We start from the raw sequence: 19,739 nt of genomic DNA, 5'->3' as shown, positions 1-19,739 counted from the left end.
AAGAAAAAGAAATGGGCAAGACAAAACCAAGATTAAGAATACAAGTTTATTACTTATGAAATGTTAGATTGCAGGAACCAAAGACTTAAGTTTCTCCGGGCAGTAGTGTATATTATCAGGATGAGGTAAGAAACACCAGACCAACAGGGCAGACAGGTCTGATGAAGGAACAGGACCTGAAGGTCATTCTGAATCCAATGGAGCTCTAAGTAGGTCAACTTTTGGCCTCCTCAAACCAACATCCCTTTGTGGTGACTCAAGACCAATTTCTACCTCAGGGTCAGGCTGATTTGGTCAACCACCTCCAGTATGGCTGACTTAGTTTTCAAATTCAGCCACAAGGATCATCTTGAGGAGTATTTTTTTCAGACAGGGTCTTGCCCTGTTGCCCAGGCTGGAGTGCAATGGTGCAATCATAACTCACTGCAGCCTCGATCTCTTGGGCTGAAGCAATCCTCCTGCCTCAGCCTCCTGAGTAGCTGGGACTACAGACACACACCATCATGCCCAGCTATTTATTTTATTTTATTTTTGTAGAAATGGATCTCGCTATGTTGCCCAGGCTGGTCTCCAACTCCTGGGCTCAAGTGATCCTCCCACCTTGGCCTCCCAAAGTGCTGGGATTATAGGCATGAGCCACCATGCCCAGCTGATCTTGAGGAGTAGTTCTTTCTTCGCTCTGAAGTCCCATGGCTTCATTTGAATGTATGACTAAGGCTTTCACTTGAATGTATGACTAAGGCCCTATTGATGGTAACCAGTAAAATGAATTATTACTATTTTATTATTTATTTTTTCTTTTTTTTGAGGCAGAATTTTGCTCTGTCGCCTAGGCTGGAGTGCAGTGGCACTATCTCAGCTCACTGCAACCTCCGCCTCCTGGGTTCCAGCAATTCTCCTATCTCAGCCTCCTGAGTAGCTGGGATTACAGGCACCTGCCACCACGCCCGGCTAATTTTTTATATTTTTAGTAGAGACGGGGTTTTGCCATGTTGGCCAGGATGGTCTCAATCTCCTGACCTCATGATCTGCCTACCTCGGCCTCCCAAAGCGCCGGGATTATAGGAGTGAGCCACCACGCTTGGCCAGTGAAATGAATTATTAAACATTGATAACCTTGGTATTGATATATCAAAATTAATTTACTAAAGAGTGTGGTGGCCCACACCTGTAATCCCAGCACTTTGGGAGGCCAAGGTGAGAGGATTTCTTGAGCCCAGGAATTCAAGACCAGCCTGGGCAACAAGGCCAGACCCCATCCCTCCAAAAAAAATTTTAAAAAAATAGCCAGGTATGGTGGCGCATGCCTGTGGTCTCGACTGCTTGGGAGGCTGAGGCAAGAGGAATGTTTGAGCCCAGAGGTTGAGGCTGCAGCAGTGAGCTGTGATCACACCACTGCATTCTAGCTTGGGTAACAGGGTGAAATCCTTTCTCAAAAAAAAAAAAAAAAAGACTCTGGGTTGCAACTTTCCAAATCTTCTGTTATGCACTTTTTTTGTTTTGTTTTGTTTTGTTTTCTTGAGACACAGCCTCACTCTGTTGCCCAGGCTGGAGTGCAGTGGTGCAATCATTGCTCACTGAAACCTCGACCTCCTGGGTTCAAGCATTCCTCCTGCCTCAGCCTCCCAAGTAGCTCGGACTATAGGAGTGCACCACCATGCCTGGCTAATTAAAAAAAAAATTGGGGGGGCCGGGTGCGGTGGCTCACGCCTGTAATCCCACCACTTTGGGAGGCCGAGGAGGGTGGATCACGAGGTCAAGAGATTGAGACCATCCTGGCCAACCTGGTGAAATCCAGTCTCTACTAAAATTACAAAAATTGGCTGGGCGTGGTGGTGCATGCCTGTAGTCCCAGCTACTTGGGAGGCCGAGGCAGGAGAATCACTTGAAGCCGGGAGGCGGAGGTTGCAGGGAGCCGAAATTGCGCCACTGCACTCCAGCCTGGCGACAGAGCAAGACTCCGTCTCAAAAAAAGAAAAAAAAAATTTTTTTTTTTTTTTTTGAGAAACAGAGTCTTTCTTTGTTGCCCAGGCTGATCTCAAACTCCTGGGCTCCAGCCATCCTCTCACCTCCCAAAGTACTGGGATTACAGGCGTAAGCCACCTCCCCCAGCCCTATGCACATTTTCACAAAGATATTTTAAACCCTAGCAGTGGGAAAGGATACTTTTTGACTAGTGACATCCCAGAGCTATCTTGAGTTCTTGTGGTTTTCAATGGATATTGCTGATTTTTGTTTAAATTTTGGTCAAATTTGTTTGCATTAAAGGAGCATAGCTTTGTATTTATTTCAGTTGACTTGGCAACATTGTCTTAAACATGGTATGATACACATAAGCCTATAATTTTTTTTAATTAAGTGAAGTAAAAGCCTGACATTAACACTTTATGTAGGTTTATGTAAGTAATTTATTCTTGAAACTAATGCCTCTTCAAATGGAGGGTTTTGTTTGTTTGTTTATGGGAATTTTAAGTAATTTTCAGTGCCTGAGAATGTTCTCCATAAAACCTGTAACAAAACACATAATAATGGTTCCAATGAAAATAGTTATCTTAAAGTTAGATTGGATTTGAAATTCTAAATATCCAATGACTTGGGTATCAAAATTTAAGATTTGGTCAAATGTAACTTTTTAGGTGTCTTGTGTGTGGTACAAGTTAGAAAGTATTTATGTGCGCTACCTGTTTCATTCATCATATCGGCCCATATCTATATCATTTAAAATGAATACTTTTAGGTATATTAAAAAGTAACACTTCCAACAAACAAATGAAAATTATTTTGTAGTAACTACAAATAGTAGAGAAGTATTATCATAGCGTTATGGGCCATGACCTAGTGAGTTGTTTGCCACTGTTTAATTTCTGCCATTTCCTAGGGGTTAATTGTATCCTGTACTGTTTACAGCCTTATATCCAACTTTGGCAAAGTCAAGAACTTAAAAGCAGCAGGGCTTGGTTGCCCATGCCTGTAATCCAAATATTTTGGGAGGCCGCAGCGGGAGGATCGCTTGAGGCCAGGAGTTCCAGACCACCCTGGGCAACATGGTGAGACCCCATCTCTCCAAAAAAATTAGCTGGGCATGCTGGCATGTGCCTATAGTCCCAGCTCCTCAAGAGGCTGAGGTGGGAAGATCACTTGAGCCCAGGAGGTCAAGGCTGCAGTGAGCTATGATCATACCAATGCACTCTAGCCTGGGGACAGAGTGAGACCCTGACTCAAAAAAAGAAAAAAAAAAAGAAGCATTTAAAAACATTTACTACTATCTTATATATAAACTACTATCTTGAAAATAAACTAATAATAATATACTTATTATTCGTTTATTTTTGGTCTCCCTCACTAGAATGTGGGCTCCTTAAAGGCAGTAGTATTGCACATAATAGCAACTAATATACATGTATTGAATTAATTAATGAGGGCCAAGATTTCTCATATATTGGGTATCATGTGCCAAGCCTTTTACTAGGTGCTTTACACACACATTTATATTGTGCCGCTTAATATTTAGAGTAACTCTAAAAGATCACGGCTGGGTGCACTGGTTCACACCTATAATCCCAGCAAGTTGGGAGCCCAAGGTGGCAGGATGGCTTGAGGCCAGGAGTTTGAGACCAGCAGGGACAATACAGCAAGACCTCATCTCTACAAAATTAAAAAAAAAAAAAAATACAAAAATTAGCCGAGTGTGGTGGTGCATACCTGCAGTCCCAGGTACTTGGGAGGCTGAGGTGGGAGGATCACTTGAGCCCAGGAGGTTGAGGCTGCAGTGAGCGATGATTGTACTACTGTGCTCCAGCCCAGAAAACAGAGCCAGACCCTGTCTCTAAAATTTAAATAAATAAATAAATAAATAAATAAATAAATAAAGTCTATTATCCCCATTTTGGAAAAAAAAAAAAATCTGAGAGAAGGCCAGGCACCATGGCTCAAACCTGTAATCTCAGCAATTTGGGAGGCCGAGACTGGCAGATGGCTTGGTCAAGAGTTCGAGATCAGCCTGGCTAACATGGTAAAAACCCCTGCCTCTACTAAAAATACAAAAATTAGCCAAGTATGGTGGTGGCGCCTGTTATCCCAGCTACTTGGGAGGCTGAGGCAGGAGAATTACTTGAACCCAGGAGGCAGAGGTTGCACTGAGCTGAGATCATACCACTGCACTCCAGCCTGGGTGACAGAGTGAGAATCCATCTCAGAAAACAACAACAACAACAACAAAAACAGCCTGAGAGAGAAATCAAGTAATATGCCCCAAATTACACTACTGGCAAATAACAAAATCAAAGTTCAATCCCAAGTCTCAATTTTCATTTCAAATTCTTCACTTACTGTATCTGTTTCCTGTTGCTGCTGTAGCGCATTACTGTACACTTGGTAGCTTAAAACAACAGAGCTGTGCCTTCTCACAGTGCAGGAGATAAGAAGTCTGAAATCAAGGAGTCAGCAAGGCCACAGTCCCTCCAGAGGCTCCAGGAAAGAATCCACTCCTTGCCTCTTCTGACTGTCAAAATTCTGTGGCTTGGAGCCACATGGCTCCAATGTCTGCCTCCAAGGTCACATGGTTTCCTCCTCTTCTGTCTGTGTAAAGACTCCCTCTGCTTCTTTCTTATAAAGACACCTGTGATTGCATTTAGGACACCCTAGAGAATCCAGGATAATTGCCTCATCCCAAGATCCTTCACTTTACATCTGTAAAGTCTTTTTTTTTTTTTTTTTTTGCCATATAAGGTAACACTCATAGGTCCCAGGGTTAGGATGTGGATATCTTTTGGAGAGCCTAACACAGATATCTTAAAAAGAGAATCTGCACTCAGGTCCCCAGGGCCAAGACAAGGCCTGCTCTCCAGCACAATCATGCCAATTACAACACTCAGGCAAAGCCTAAGGGGTGCTGGGGTCCTTTACAAGATGCAATCACTTTTGTCTGGGTCTGGAGCTTATAACCTGAGCCTAGTGCAGAAGAGGGGGTTGGAGGAGTGAGGACTGGATGGGCCAGATGCCAGGAAGGTAAAAAGATAAATGCTGATTTGTCAGATATCAGTGCTTGGTGACTGTAGAGTTCCTGAAAACAGAAGGAAGAGATGGGAGGGAAATATATTTCATGAATATAAAAAGAACTTGAGTATTTACTTTAACCAAGTGATCAAGCTTAGTGTCACCAATATGAAAAAAAAAGGTGACATTGTTCACTTCTGGTGTGATTCAATAAGATACTCAACATCACCTATTCAATTCTCTTAACAAAGCTAAAAAATAAGCACATAAATAAAGGTTAAATCACGTGGAAACCATCAGACAAATCCAGAATGAGGGGCATTTTATAAAATGACTGTTTTGGATGCTTCATAATATATCAGTATCATGAAAGAAAATCTGAGGAGATTGTTCTAAATTAAAAGACACTAAAGACACATAGACCAAAGTAGCACTTGAGCCTTAATTGGATCCTGGGTTTAAAAAAAAAAAAAAGAAAGAAAGAAAACCAGCTATTAAGAGCATTTTTGAAACAATTAGGAAAATATAAATAGGGACTATTTTATCATAGGATATTGAATTTACATTAATTTCCCTTTTTTAAAAAAAAATACACATCAGCAACAGATTTTTATGAGATGGAGGATAGCAAGGATTAGGTAGGTGGTAACAAATGGCAAATACAGCCATGCTACAAAGGAGTGAAGGCATTACTGGGTATGAGAATGGGTACTTATGAAATCTAAGGGTCAGGTGACCTGATGAATTCTGACCATCCAGTAAGCTCTTCTCCTTGGCACTCAATATGACCAGTGCCGGCATGAAAGGGTCTACAGTAGCTAGTTCAACTTGGTCAACAGCTCTTCCAGTTCTGGTCGAGCTTTGAATCTCCCCTTGAAGTCTTCTTCAGTGTGCTCCTTCACTGACAATCTGACTCCTTCAGGAAGATTGCTCTGGATTATTTCCAAGAAAATCTCTGCAAACGTAGCATGCAAACCACTGATCTGAACCACTCACTCATGGGGGGTAAGCACTGAGTCCAGGAACATTTTGCTGCCTTGGTCCTGCAACCACAACACTTCAATGGTTTGGGTTGGCATCACATAACTTTCCTCGACTTTAATGGAGAGAGCGTTGCAGAGGTTGTGAACATACTGGACATAACTCTCTGCCAAGGTCATGTCGTATGCAGTCAGATGAATGGTTAAAATCCCATATTCATCATCTGTCCCCAAATGAATGAGTCTCGCTTCCACTTTTCCCTTCTTCTTGGGCTCTTCTGCTTTAATTAGGTGCTTGTACTTTCCAATGGCGCGAGTGGGCTTTGTCTCGTAGGGCCGACTGGTACTTAGTAGCATGCCACCTACAGAATAGATGGGCTTCTGTGCTGAAGTTCTAAACCTTAAGAGAGAAAGGCTTGCTTAAAAATGGCACTGTTCCTCAGGCACAGCACCTTTTCCAAGGTTTCTGCGCATCCTTTGCTGCTGCATAGCCTCTAGCTGTGCAAACCGAAGACCCGCTCCCTAACATTAATTTTCTTAGATGTGATAATTTTTTTTTTTTTTTGAGACAGAGTCTCGCTCTGTCACCCAGGCTGGAATGCAGTGTCACGATCTCGGCTCACTACAACCTCTGCCCCTCCAGGTTTAAGCAATTCTCTGCCTCAGCCTCCGGAGTAGCTGGGAATACGGGCATGTGCCACCACACCAGGCTAATTTTCTGTATTTTTAATAGAGATGGGGTTTCGCCATCTTGGCCAGGCTGGTCTTGAACTCCTGACCTCATGATCCACCCGTCTCGGCCTCCCAAAGTGCTGGGATTACAGATGTGAGCCACCGCACCCGGCCCTAGATGTGATAATTTTTTATGTCAGAAAGAAATTTTTAATCTCACAAGATACATGTGAAGTATTTAGGGATGAAGTATCCTGGTGTTTGCAACCAACACTGAGTACAATTAAGTGAAGGGTATGTGAGTGTTTGTTGGACTATTCCTCCAGCTTTTCTGTAGGTTATACTTTCTTTCCACATGAAAAAGAAAAAAGTGTTGATGCTTCTCTGGTGAATCTGGTGGTGCTCTTCACCAGTGATGAGTGAGGGGAGTTTTTCAATGAACTTATAATTGCTGCACTGTCTTTGGATTGCTCTATTTTTACTAATAATCAGTAAACTGACACAGTGTGGGAGACTCACTAAGGGTCCTGTGCTAAGCCATTCTTAACGTAATACTCCTCAAAATTGAAGCCGCTGATATAAATAGATTATTTGTAGTTGTCTATTTTTTTTTTTTTTTTTTTTGAGACGGAGTCTCGCTGTGTCGCCCAGGCTGGGGTGCAGTGGCCGGATCTCAGCTCACTGCAAGCTCTGCCTCCCGGGTTTTTACGCCATTCTCCTGCCTCAGCCTCCCGAGTAGCCGGGACTACAGGCGCCCGCCACCTCGCCTGGCTAGTTTTTTGTATTTTTTAGTAGAGACGGGGTTTCACCGTGTTAGCCAGGATGGTCTCGAACTCTTGACCTCGTGATCCGCCCGTCTCGGCCTCCCAAAGTGCTGGGATTACAGGCTTGAGCCACCGCGCCCGGCCAGTTGTCTATTTTTTATTCTTTTTGAGATGGAGTTTCGTTCTTGTTGTCCAGGCTGGAGTGCAATGGCGCAGTCTTGGCTCACTGCGACCTCCACCTCCCGGATTCAAATGATTCTCCTGCCTCAGCCTCCTGAGTAGCTGGGATTACAGGTGTGTGCCACCATGCCCAGCTATTTTTTTTTTTTTTTTTTTTTTTTTTAGTAGAGACAGGGTTTCGCCATGTTGGACAGGCTGGTCTTGAACTTCAGACCTCAGGTGATCTGCCCACCTCAGCCTTCCAAAGCACCACCGCCCCTGGTCCATAGTTGTCTATTATCTGTGATTCTGTTCTCCTCTATCAGGATGGAAAACAAAGCACTAATGATCGATGTAAACTTTGTGAGCATTTTTTCATCATAAGCATTGATTCATTCAATGAATTTGGACTGGGCAGCTACAATGGCCTGCTCCAGTCACAGGGGATTCAGTGGACAGGATACGGTGCTTGCCGTCATTGAGATTACATTCTAAGTAGAAGCATTAGAATCAAGCACTTAAAAAATCTACAGAGTGATTCTACTTATTCACCACTCTTTTATTAACTCCCATTATATCTACCAGGACACAAGCTGAAAATATTTACAATACCATACAGGGCAGATGTCAAGATGACCCCTGCAGGTCAGGCGTGGTGCCTGATACCTGTAATCCCAGCGCTTTTGGAGGCCAAGGTGGGAGGATCAATTGAGACCAGGAGTTCAAGGCCAGCCTAGGCAATATATTAAGGCATAAGAAAGAAAGAAAGAAAGAGAGAGAGAGAGAGAGAGAGAGAGAAAGAAGAAAGAAAGAAAGAAAGAAAGAAAGAAAGAAAGAAAGAAAGAAAGAAAGAAAGAAAGAAAGAAAGAAAAGAAAGAAAGGAAAGAAAGAAAGAAAGAAAGAAAGAAAGAAAGAAAGAAAGAAAGAAAGAAAGAAAGAAAGAAAGAAAGAAAGAAAAGGGAAGGGAAAGGAAGGAAAGGAAAGCAAGGAAGAAAGGAGGGAGGGAGGAAAAGAAAGAGAGGAAGGGAGGGAGAGGGAGGGAGGGAAGGAGGAAGGAAGGAAGGAAGGAGAGAGAGAAAGAGACAGAGAGGAAGGAAGGAAGGAAGGAAGGAAGGAAGGAAGGAAGGAAGGAAGGAAGGAAGGGGAGAGAGAGAGGAAGGAAGGAAGGAAGGATAAAGAGAGAAAGAAAGAAAGATTAGTCTAGCAAGGTGGTGGTACATGCCTGTAGTTCCAGCTACTTGGGAGGCTGAGGCAGGAGGATCGTTTGAGCCCAGGAGTTGGAGGCTGCAGTGAGCCATGATCACATCACTGCACTCCAGCCTGGGCAACAGAGCAAGACCATGTCCGAAAAAACAAAAATAAATAAATAAATAAATAAATAAATAAACTGACCCTGGCAGTCCGCCATTATTTGTAGTCTCCTGGTATCCATATCCTTGTTTAGTCCCTTTCTATTAATAGTGTGCTCAAAAAATGTCAGCTTATTTTTGGAATTTAAAGTCATAAGAACGGGAGTGGATGAAATGGCCTATGAAGTAAGCGTGAGTAGAAGCAAGCAAGCTCCAAAATCTGAGCTCTTGTGACTTAGTCCATTTGGGTGGCCACAACAAAATCACCCACTCAGCCTGCGTGATTTATACAGCAGAAACTCATTGCTCACAGTTCTGGAGGCTGGGAGTTCAAGATCGAGGCACCGGCAGATTCCGTACCTGCTGAGGCCTCTGTCTATTTCACAGATGGTGCCTTCTATGTGTCCTTACATGGTAGAAGAGCCAAGGGAGGTCCCTTGAGCCACTTTTATAAGGCACTAATTCTGTTCATGAGCGATAAGGAGGACCCAGCAAGAGAGACTAAGAGGGAGCATCCAGAAAGGTAGGATAAATATCAGGTAAATATGATGTCTGGAAACCAAGTAAGGTAAGTTTTCTAAGGAAGAGAGAGAGAGAGAGAGAGAGAAGGAGCTCAACTGTTTCAAATGCACTGAGAGTTGCTAGGAATAACAATTAAAATGAGCAATGTGGAGGTCATTGGTGACCTTGATTAAAAAAAAAAAAAATTCTGCCTGCACGGCAGCTCATGCTTGTAATCCCAGCACTTGGGGGACAAAGTGGGAAAATCACTTGAGCCCAGAAGTTCGAGACCAGCCTGGGCCAAAAAGTGAGATCCTGTCTCCACAAAAAAATAAACAAAATTAGTTGAGCATGGTGATGTGTGCTTGTAGTCCCAGCTACATGGGAAGCTGAGATAGGAGAATCGCTTGAGCCCAGGAGGTGACACTACAGCCTGGGTGACAGAATGAGACTCTGTCAAAAAAACAGCTCACTGGGCTCGGTGGCTCACACCTCCCAGCACTTTGGGAGGCTGAGGCGGGTGGATCACGAGGTCAGGCGTTCGAGACCAGCATGGCCAACATAATGAAATCCAGTCTCTACTAAAAATACAAAAAATTAGCTGGGCATGGTGGCCGGCCGGCGCCTGTAATCCCAGCTACTCGGGAGGCTGAGGCAGGCGAATCACTTGAATCTGGGAGGCGGAGGTTGCAGTGAGCCGAGATCGTGCCACTGTATTCCAGCCCGGGCAATAGTGCGAGACTCCATCTAAAACCAAACCAAAACAAACAAACAAACAAACAAACGAACAAAAACTCATCAGTAGTGTTGAGAGAAAGAACCTCTTTGGAATGCGTTCATGAATGGGAAAACATAAACTGAAAGCAGTACCTAGACACAACACTTTGAAAGAATGTTGCTGTAAAAGGAAGGTGACAAATGAGGTAGCAGATGGAGGGGTAAGTGGAGTCAGGAAGGAATTGTTTCTGGGATGGGAGAAATAAGAGTATGCTTTATGAGGATTAGTATAATATGGTAAGGAGGGGAAATTTTGTGACACAGGAGAGGGACAGAATTGCTGGAGTGATGTCCGTGAATAGGAGAAGGTTGAATGGGATCACGGACTTTGGGAAGAGGGTCAATTCATCCATACTGGCAAGGGAGAAGGGAGAGTATATGGACACAAAGGCAGGCATGCTGGTGGGAGCTTGTGGCACTTTACTCTTTACCAGTCTCCAGAACTGTGAGAAAATAAACTTCTGTTGCTTAAGCCAAAAACAAACAAAAAAAAGACACCTCTTATTACTGGTTAGATGACTGTGTTTGCTGAATCAACTGAAAAGCTTTGTCTGAACAATCCCCTACAGGCTGTCATTTGGTGGAGAATGTGAGAGCCTTCGATAAACTTATCTGGAATCTCCCCTGGTTGTCTTCTTCTCACTGAAACCTGGCTCCCTGGGACTCGGCCTTCCCTGAGCATTTCAGATGGTGTTTTCTCTCCTATAACCTTTGTGCCACTGAAACTAGGGGTGGAGTAAGCCTCTTCCTCATTCCTCATCACTGCTTCAAACCATCTTCCCTTTCATCTTCACAGATACATCCAGCTACAAATCTCACGCCATTATCAGACTCTTCCACACATGATTCCACTTTGTAAGCGTCATCTGCTGGGGTCATTCCTTGTAGAGATACCCCCATTCCTTGTAGAGATACACTGCCACTCTAGGCAATACACTTCTGCCCCAGTTCCTGGTGATTTCAATGTCCACTTAGATGACCTCTCCTCCAATGACCCCTTTGTCCACCCTACCTCAGCGGCTCACTTCTGTGGCCACATCCTTGACGTTGCTGCAACCAAATAACAACAACCCTGACATAATGTCAATTGCCACAACTCACTCTCCTCCTCACCACCATCTTGGCATTCTCCTCTCATTTCTCCAACTCCAACAATCCTTTGACCCCATTGGGACTTCACCTATGATCCTATCACTCTTTTACTTCTTTCAACACTACTATATCCTTTCTTCCCTTCTTATTCAGCTAAATTCTGTGGTCAATTATTATCATGACTTCTTGCTTGAACCCTGAGCTCTCTTGCCCTCTCTTCTGCGTCATTTCAGGCAGCTCCACCACAACCCTGATGAAATCCAACTCTGCCTGTTCCACGCTTGTCCCTATAGAAAAGCATCCAACCCTGCAGAATATTTTAAATTTGTGGTCACTCACTTATGTGGGCCCTGTTCATTCTCCCTGTTTCCTAATAATTATTTCATCACTTATTCCTCCTCAAGCCTCTAAACACCCATCCTCCTGTCAGCTGTCACTGTCAGCTGGTAACATGCACTCCACTTCTCTGAAAAGAGTAAATGGCCAGGCGCAGTGGCTCACACCTGTAATCCCAACACCTTGGGAGGCCAAGGTGGGAGGATCACCCGAGGTCAGGAATTCGAGACTGGCCTGGCCAACATGGAAAAACCCTGTCTCTACTAAAAATACAAAATTAACCAGTTGTAGTGGCACGTGCCTGTAATCCCAGCTACTCGGGAGGCTGAGGCAGGAGACTTGCTTGAACCTGGGAGGTGGAGGTTGCAGTGAGCTGAGATCACACCACTGCATTTCAACCTGGGAGAAAAAGTGAGACTCTGTCTCAAAAATAAAATAAAATTTAATTTAATTTAAAAATAGACTTGTGACAATGGAACATAGTAGTTCTGGCGTAGTTGATTAAAAAAAATAGTAGCCGGCCGGGCGCGGTGGCTCAAGCCTGTAATCCCAGCACTTTGGGAGGCCGAGGCGGGCGGATCACGAGGTCAGGAGATCGAGACCATCCTGGCTGACACGGTGAAACCCCGTCTCTACTAAAAAATACAAAAAACTAGCCGGGCGAGGTGGCCGGCGCCTGTAGTCCCAGCTACTGGGGAGGCTGAGGCAGGAGAATGGCGTGAACCCGGGAGGCAGAGCTTGCAGTGAGCTGAGATCCGGCCACTGCACTCCAGCCTGGGCGGCAGAGCGAGACTCCGTCTCAAAAAAAAAAAAAAAAAAAAAAAAAAAAAAATAGTAGCCGCCATTTTTGCACTTGCAATGGTTTATTAATCAACCAGGATTGAAAACCAGGTATCAGGTGGTCGAAGGAAAAGGTCAGAAGAGGTGCTGTCCACAGAAACAAATCTGAGCAGAGGTTTGAATGAGGGGAGGAGGGAGCCAGAGCTGCTTGATGGGGCTGAGGGGTCTGCACGTGGGGTGGGGGAGGGGCGGTTTAAGGGTGGAAGGAGCCGCAGGCACTGAGGTCACCTGCTCCACGGCTCCACCTGTTGGAAATCATCCTTGCAGAGATCAAGTTACAGACAACCCCAAGGAAAAAGGATTTACTACACAAATGTTGCAGGCAGTACTTCTGTTATAAATGTTTAAATGTTTTTAATGTAGTGGTGTTCTTCTAATTATTACTCGTCTTTCAGAAGTACACATTTAAATTTTTTTGCACCTTTGTTCTTAGATCGTTTTGCAACATCACCTTTTCTCCCTGGAGTTCCTGAGTCCCTTTTCCTCCAGCCTCGGAGGCAGAATATTTGTGGAGTCGAATCAGCACTGCTCAGTAGTCCAGCAAACTTTTTTCTTTTCAAACCGGTATCTCTGCAAGCAAACTCTTCTTCCACATCCCACAACCCAAGGCCTCATCCCCACAAACGCAAAGGCACCTCGCACCACACCTTACTGCTGCTTCTCGGCCCCCAGCGCACATTCCCTTTGCTCTGCGACATTGCACCTGCGAGCTCCACAGCTGCACTTCTGTCTTGCCAGCTGGCTTGGGTTCTATCCTGGGGGAGATTTGAAGGCTGGAGGAGGAGGGCAGGACTGCCTTTTTCTGGTTTGAGTGCTGTCCCGCAGTGGCGCTTCCCCCTCAGCAGCAGCTGGTTGCAGCCTCCGTTTCCCCTCAGCGCTAGCGTCATTGCTCCCCCTAAACAGATCCGCAGCAGCCAGGCCGTGTGCCCGTCTCAGAGGTCTGAGCCCCGGCTTCATAGGGTCATGTATTAGCTTCCTAGGGGCTGTCGTAACCAATAACCAGAGATGGTGTCATTTAAAACAATAGAAATATATTCGCTCACAGTTCTGGAGACCAGAAATCAACATGTCAGAAATCAACATGTTCGCAGAGCCGTGCTCCCTCTGAAGGCTCCCGGAAAGAATCCTTCCGCGCCTCTCTCCTGGCTTCTGTGGTTTCCAGCAATCACTGGCGTTCCTTCGCCTGTAGCTGCAATACTCCAATCTCTGCCTCTGTCTTCGCACCATGTCCTTCCCCTTGTCTTCTGTGTCTTTCCATGGCCTTCTGATAAGGACACAAGTCATTGGATTTAGGGCACACTCTAATCTAGTAGAACTTTTTTTTTGAGACAGAGTCTCGTTCTGTGGCCCAGGCTGGAATGCAGTGGCGCCATCTCCTCTCACTGCCAGCTCCGTCTCCAGGGTTCACCCCATTCTCCTGCCTCTGCCTCCCGAGTAGCTGGGACTACAGGTGCCCGCCACCATGCCTGGCTAATTTTTGTAATTTTAGTAGAGACAGGGTTTCACCATGTTGGCCAGGATGGTCTCTATCTCTTGACCTCCTGATCCACCGGCCTCGGCCTCCCAAAGTGCTGGGATTAGAGGCGTCAGCCACCTCACCTGGCCTAGTAGAACATCTTAACCTGATACACATCTGCGAAGACTCTATTTCCAAGTAAGGTCACATTCAGGTAGACCTGAACTTTTGGAGAACACCACTCAACCCATGATTGCCTCCTCCACCAAGCCTCTCAGTTCCAGTAACTCCAGACTCTTCTCTTTGTTCCCTCCAACCCTTGAGGGAAGAAGTTATTTTATATTAGCATGGTGCTTTATTTCGTTTTGTTTGATGTTTGTTTGTTCAGCTCTTCCACACATGTGTTACCAATTACCTTTAGTGAATTCCCTCCATTGAAACAATATTATGTGGTTTCTTCTTTCCTGATTCAAACCTGACACCGTGCTTGTTACCAGGAGAGGTTCTAGGAAACAGACTATCAAAAATGAGAGTCTATAATCCCAGCACTTTGGCAGGCTGAGGCAGGTGGATGGCTTGATATCAGGAGTTCGAGATCAGCCTGGCCAACATGGAGAAACACTGTCTCTACTAAAAATACAAAAACTAGCTGTGCATGGTGATGCACATCTGTAGACCCAGCTACTCGAGAGGTTGAGGTGTGAGAATCGTTTGAGTCCTGGAGGTGGAGTTTGCAGTGAGCCATGATTGTGCCACTGCACTCCAGCCTGGGCCACAGAGTGAGACTCTGTCTCCAAAAAAAAAAAAAGAGAGAGAGAGAGTCTAACGCAGAGTGTCATGTGCCTGTAGTCCTAATTACTCAGGAGGCTGAGGCAGAAGTATTGCTTGAGGCCAGGAGTTTGAGTCTTGATATGGTTTGGATCTGTGTCCTTACCCAAATCCCATGTTAAATTGTAATCTCCAGTGTTGGAGGTGGGGCCTGGTGGTAGGTGATTTGTTCATGGGGACAGTTTCTCATGGTTTAACAACACTCCCCTTTGGTACTGTAAGGTGAGTGATATCTGGTTGTTTAAAAATGCATGACATCGGGAGGCCGAGACGGGTGGATCACGAGGTCAGGAGATCGAGACTATCCTGGCTAACACGGTGAAACCCCGTCTCTACTAAAAAATACAAAAAACTAGCCGGGCGAGGTGGTGGGCGCCTGTATTCCCAGCTACTCGGGAGGCTGAGGCAGGAGAATGGCGTGAACCCGGGAGGCGGAGCTTGCAGTGAGCTGAGATCCGGCCACTGCACTCCAGCCTGGGCGATAGAGTGAGACTCCGTCTCAAAAAAAAAAAAAAAAAAAAAAAATGCATGACACCTCCCCACCACCTCTTCCTCTTGCTCCCAGCCACATGAAGTGTTGGCAACCCTGTTGCCTTCTGCCGTGATTGTAAGTTTCCTGAGGCCTGCCCAGAAGCCAAGCAGATGCCAGCATCAGGCCTCCTGTACAGCCTGTGGAACCGTGAGCCAATTAAACCTCTTATATATATATATATATATATGCAAATTACCTAATCTCAGGTATTCTTTTCTAGCAATGTGAGAACAGAATAATATAAGGCGGAAGTGCATTACTATCGTGCCTGCAAAGAGCCTCCATCCTGGGCAATATAGCAAGACCCCATCTTTATAAAAAGAGAGAGAGAGATTCTGGGATTAGCTTGGAAATGCCACTTGCCTCAAAAAGAGTGTTGAGCCCCTTGCAAACGGGACAGTAATGCATGTCATGCCATAGCATTATGATTGATTACATTATCACCTCTTGTGATTGTGATGAAATGCCTAATAAAGCAACTATTAGGAGACTAGTTAGCTGCTGCACTTGACCACTTTGTTGGTAATGATTACTACAAGAGCTGTGAACTGTTGTATTAGTGTATTAGTTTTTCTTGCTAGATAATGAAGTGCCACACATTTAGCAGCTTAAAACAACACCCACATTGGGCATGGTGGCTCACGCCTGCAATCTCAGCACTTTGGGAGGCCGAGACAGGTGGAGCACTTGAGATCAGGAGTTCGAGACCAGCCTGGCCAACATGGTGAAACCCTGTCTCTACTAAAAATACAAAAATTAGCAAGGCATGGTGGCAGGCACCTGTAACCCCAGCTACTTAGGAGGCTGAGACAGGAGAATTGCTTGAACCCAGGAGGTCGAGGTTGCAGTGAGCCAAAATTGTACCACTGCACTTCAGCCTGGGTGCCTGAGTGAGACTCCATCTCAAAACAAACAAACAAACAAAACAACCATTTATCAGTTCACGGTTCTGTAGGCTGTAAATGCAGTATAGCTGTGTCCCCTGCTCAGGGCTCTACAAGGCTAAACTCAAAGTGTGGGCTGGGAGCTATTATCAGCTGCTATCGGCTACCCATGTTCCTTGCCACACGGCTGCCTCTGTCTTCAGAGACAGCAATGGAGAATCTAGTTTGCTTTGAATTTCTCCCTTGCTTTAAGTCTCTGCCTTCCTCTTTCTCTGACCCACAGACCAGGATTTACAGGGCTGATATGATAAGGTCAGGTCCACCTGGATAATCTCCGTTTTGATAGACTCATAGTCAACTGATTAGTACCTTTAATTACATCTGCAAAATTTTTTTTGTCTTAAAATATAACACAATCATGGTATTAATATACCACCAAAGTCACGGGTTCCACCTACACTTTAGGGGAGAAAATTATACAAGGTCTCTGCACCATGGGTGAGAATCTTGGGAGCCTTCTTAGAATTCTGCCTACCACAGATGGTGTGAGTATTTTGGACTACACTGAAGAGCTTACAGGGGAACAAAAAAGCTCAAAACATGGAACACAGAGAACCAGAGTGTGTCTATGGCATCCCTTAAAAAAATTTGTTATTTTGTGTAGCTGCAAGGTAAGGCTCATTGAAAATAAGAACTTGATTGTGTGGGTTGCAGAATTACAATGTAAGTTGACTTCACAGACTTGCCAAGTCTCCTGCCAAGAGCACTGACTGGGAAGGATAGAGACATCTGGGTGAACTTAGGTAAAGCTGAGAATTTTGAATCCCTGATTCACTGTGTATTTCTTGCCAGGAGAAGCAACACTTCTTCATATGTGTAAGAAGACTGGCTTTCTCTTGCTTGAAAACCTTGTAATGACTTTGAGGCAGTTATCTTGCAAGAGGATGCCTATTCTCCCCAATAGCCACTCCTTCACTCTTTATTGCTTTCAGACCTTTAATGGAGTCAGAGCTCAGCCTATTTCAGAGAGAAAAGTACAACATGTGTCCCAGGAAGAGATAATTCATTTTTCAAAACATTGCAAGCTTTTGCTAACATATCTTGGGAGGAACCTAAAAAATATATGTCAGGATGGATTCTAAAGGTGATAGAACAGACTAACATTGCATTTGGTCAGTTTATTGGTGGGGATGCACTTACTGGGGATTCTGGATTTCACGTGTCTGCTCAAGCATCTAGAAGTGTCTTTAACAATTTGATGGATTCAGTGGGTAAAACTTGGATTCAACAGTCATCTATGCACAATAAAATTAAGATGTCAAATTTTCCTGGTGTGATGCAAAGGAAAGAATCTAAAAGCAAAGGGGAAAAGGAATGCTGCAGTGGACAGAAATGTTAACTAGGAGCCACCCCCGTCCCAAACTCACACCCTGAGATGGCCTAGAGGACGTTCCCTTCACTCTGTGTTTTGATATGAACCATGAAGCGTCCCAGATATTACCCCACTTGCATAATGATGTATTTGCATATGTGAATATGACGGAAAACACATGACACCTGGGTCAGGGAAGACTATATTGATAAATCATTCCTTGAAGAGGATCTCGATGTCCACCTCCACTAGGTGCACCACTGTGCTGCTCAAATCTACTTCTTCATCTACATCTGGGAGCAGCTCCTCCAGCCTTCCAGTGGGTCTCTCTTCCTGGAGGAAATGTGAAAGCAGATGGCTCAGAAGCACAAGTTACAACCCCCGCTGCTGCAGCTGGTCTCAGGGCCATGACTGATACTTTTCATTTTCTTCCTCCACTCCCCATTCTAGATTCCCCCTCACCTCTGCAGCTTACCTCCTGGCTTATCCAGTGGTGTGACCCTGATCCTCATTCCCATCGGGTCTGAACTCTGGCCACGATGCCCTTCCCAAAAGTGTTCCTGCACTTGTCTATCATCACAACTGGCCAGGGGAGTACCATGGGTTGCACAAGTGGATCAGCAGTGCCACAGGTCTTCCCTGCCCTCATAGCGGAACCACAGCCTTTCTTCTCCTGCTGATCAGGGTCAGTTAGCCCTGCCAAGGTTGTGACTCTTCTCTTTTATTGCTGGTCCCAATTATAAGAAGCCCCAAATCCCCAGGCAGCAGGCATAGCAGCAATTTAGTGGGGTCTTTTGCTATATCCCCTGATAAAACTATGCCCCCTTTTGACCAGGATTTCTGGCACTGCAGAAAGAGAGGCTGCAGGGACAGGAAGCGGGACACTTCTGCTTCATCCCTTGGTTCATTACCAATATATTCTTCCTACTGGGGAGCCATCTCCTTATCAATGCTGTGTGATTCAATGTGTATGTGCCATCCTGGAGGGTGATGTCTCATTCTCATAGAGAGTTGCCTCTAAGCTGGTACTTGAACCGGGCCATCTACAAGTTATTCCAATGCATTATAAGTCTGTAGCTTCTGGATGATGTGACAGGTGATACAGTCAGTTGACATCATGGTCACAGGGTCAGCTGGTCTGACTCAATCCTGGTGAATCAACATTCCTTCAACCTTCAAATAGTGGTGCCAGAGGAGGCTCCATGGCAGGAAAAGTCAACCTATGCCTGCAACACATGCCTATTCCTGTTAGAACAAATCTCTGTCTTCCCAGAACAGAAGTAGCCCAGTGTAGTCAACTTGCCACAAAGCTACCAGTTGGTCTTCTTGTGGAATGATGTCATATCAACAGATCTGCATCGGACTCCCTTGCTGAAAGTTTTGACATTCCTTCCACAGCAGCAGTAGCTAAATCAGCCTTGGAAGTTGCTTTTCTGCTCACTCATGTGGCTGCTGTCTGTTGGTAGCCAAGCTGGGACACTCAGTTCTGCTCCACACGGCTGTTCTCCCCCACATGTTGTCTTGTCCTATAGCAGGATAGCCATGCAGAATCGGGCGGGGGGGGGGGGAACAGGTTTGAAAAGAACAAGCCCAATGGGCAAGCACTGATTAAGCCACTATTTGCATCATGCTCTGGTGTCCTGTTAGCCAAAGCAAATCACATGAATGAGAATGAGCTTTTCCTCAAAGCATGAGACACTGGGCCAAAGCAAACAACAGAAGTATCTTAGACAAACAGACACGCACAGACACAGAAATTCTCTTTCTCTCCTTTTATTTATTTATTCGACCACATCATCTGCTAAAACGTCAAAAACAAATAAGATGAATTTTCTATTTTGTGATTTTAGAAAAATTTACATTATTACAAAAGTAATACATTCTTGCCTGTGAGTGCAGGTGATTCATTGCATGCAATGCAGTTCTGCTCAGAGCATGAAAGAGGCTGCAGAGAGTTAAGAAAGTAATTTCATTTACAATAGTATCAAAAAAATAAAATGCTTGGAAATAAACTTACCCAAGAGGACAAAAGACTTGTACACTAAAACTTTAAAGCATTGCTGAAAGCACTTAAAGAAGACACAGATAAATGGAATGATATCTGTGCTCACGATTGGAAGATTTAGTTTTGTTAAAATGTCAACACTACCCAAAATAATCTTAATGTAATCATTTAACAAATGATTATGATTATGATATCAT

The 19,739-nt window shown here is 44.8% G+C and overlaps 2 long non-coding RNA genes and 1 pseudogene across 2 annotated transcripts in view; 1 reads left to right on the top strand and 2 right to left on the bottom strand.

Annotated features, from left to right (window-relative positions):
• The window catches only part of LOC144340573 (uncharacterized), a 309,543-nt gene that overhangs the window by 52,570 nt on the left and 237,234 nt on the right, over positions 1-19,739 (top strand). The window lies entirely within an intron of this gene.
• LOC144340682 (large ribosomal subunit protein mL48 pseudogene) lies at positions 5,094-7,115 on the bottom strand (annotated as a pseudogene).
• Positions 12,795-19,181, bottom strand: LOC144340681 (uncharacterized). The gene is made up of 3 exons (XR_013416929.1): positions 18,013-19,181; positions 17,366-17,870; positions 12,795-13,729 (listed from the first exon to the last, which is right to left on the bottom strand). It is a non-coding gene; the product is annotated as an uncharacterized LOC144340681 (long non-coding RNA).

Source organism: Macaca mulatta, chromosome 4 (genome assembly GCF_049350105.2).
Source record: "Macaca mulatta isolate MMU2019108-1 chromosome 4, T2T-MMU8v2.0, whole genome shotgun sequence".
NCBI classification, from domain to species: Eukaryota; Metazoa; Chordata; class Mammalia; order Primates; family Cercopithecidae; genus Macaca; species Macaca mulatta.
This window is presented reverse-complemented; position numbering and strand designations above follow the sequence as displayed.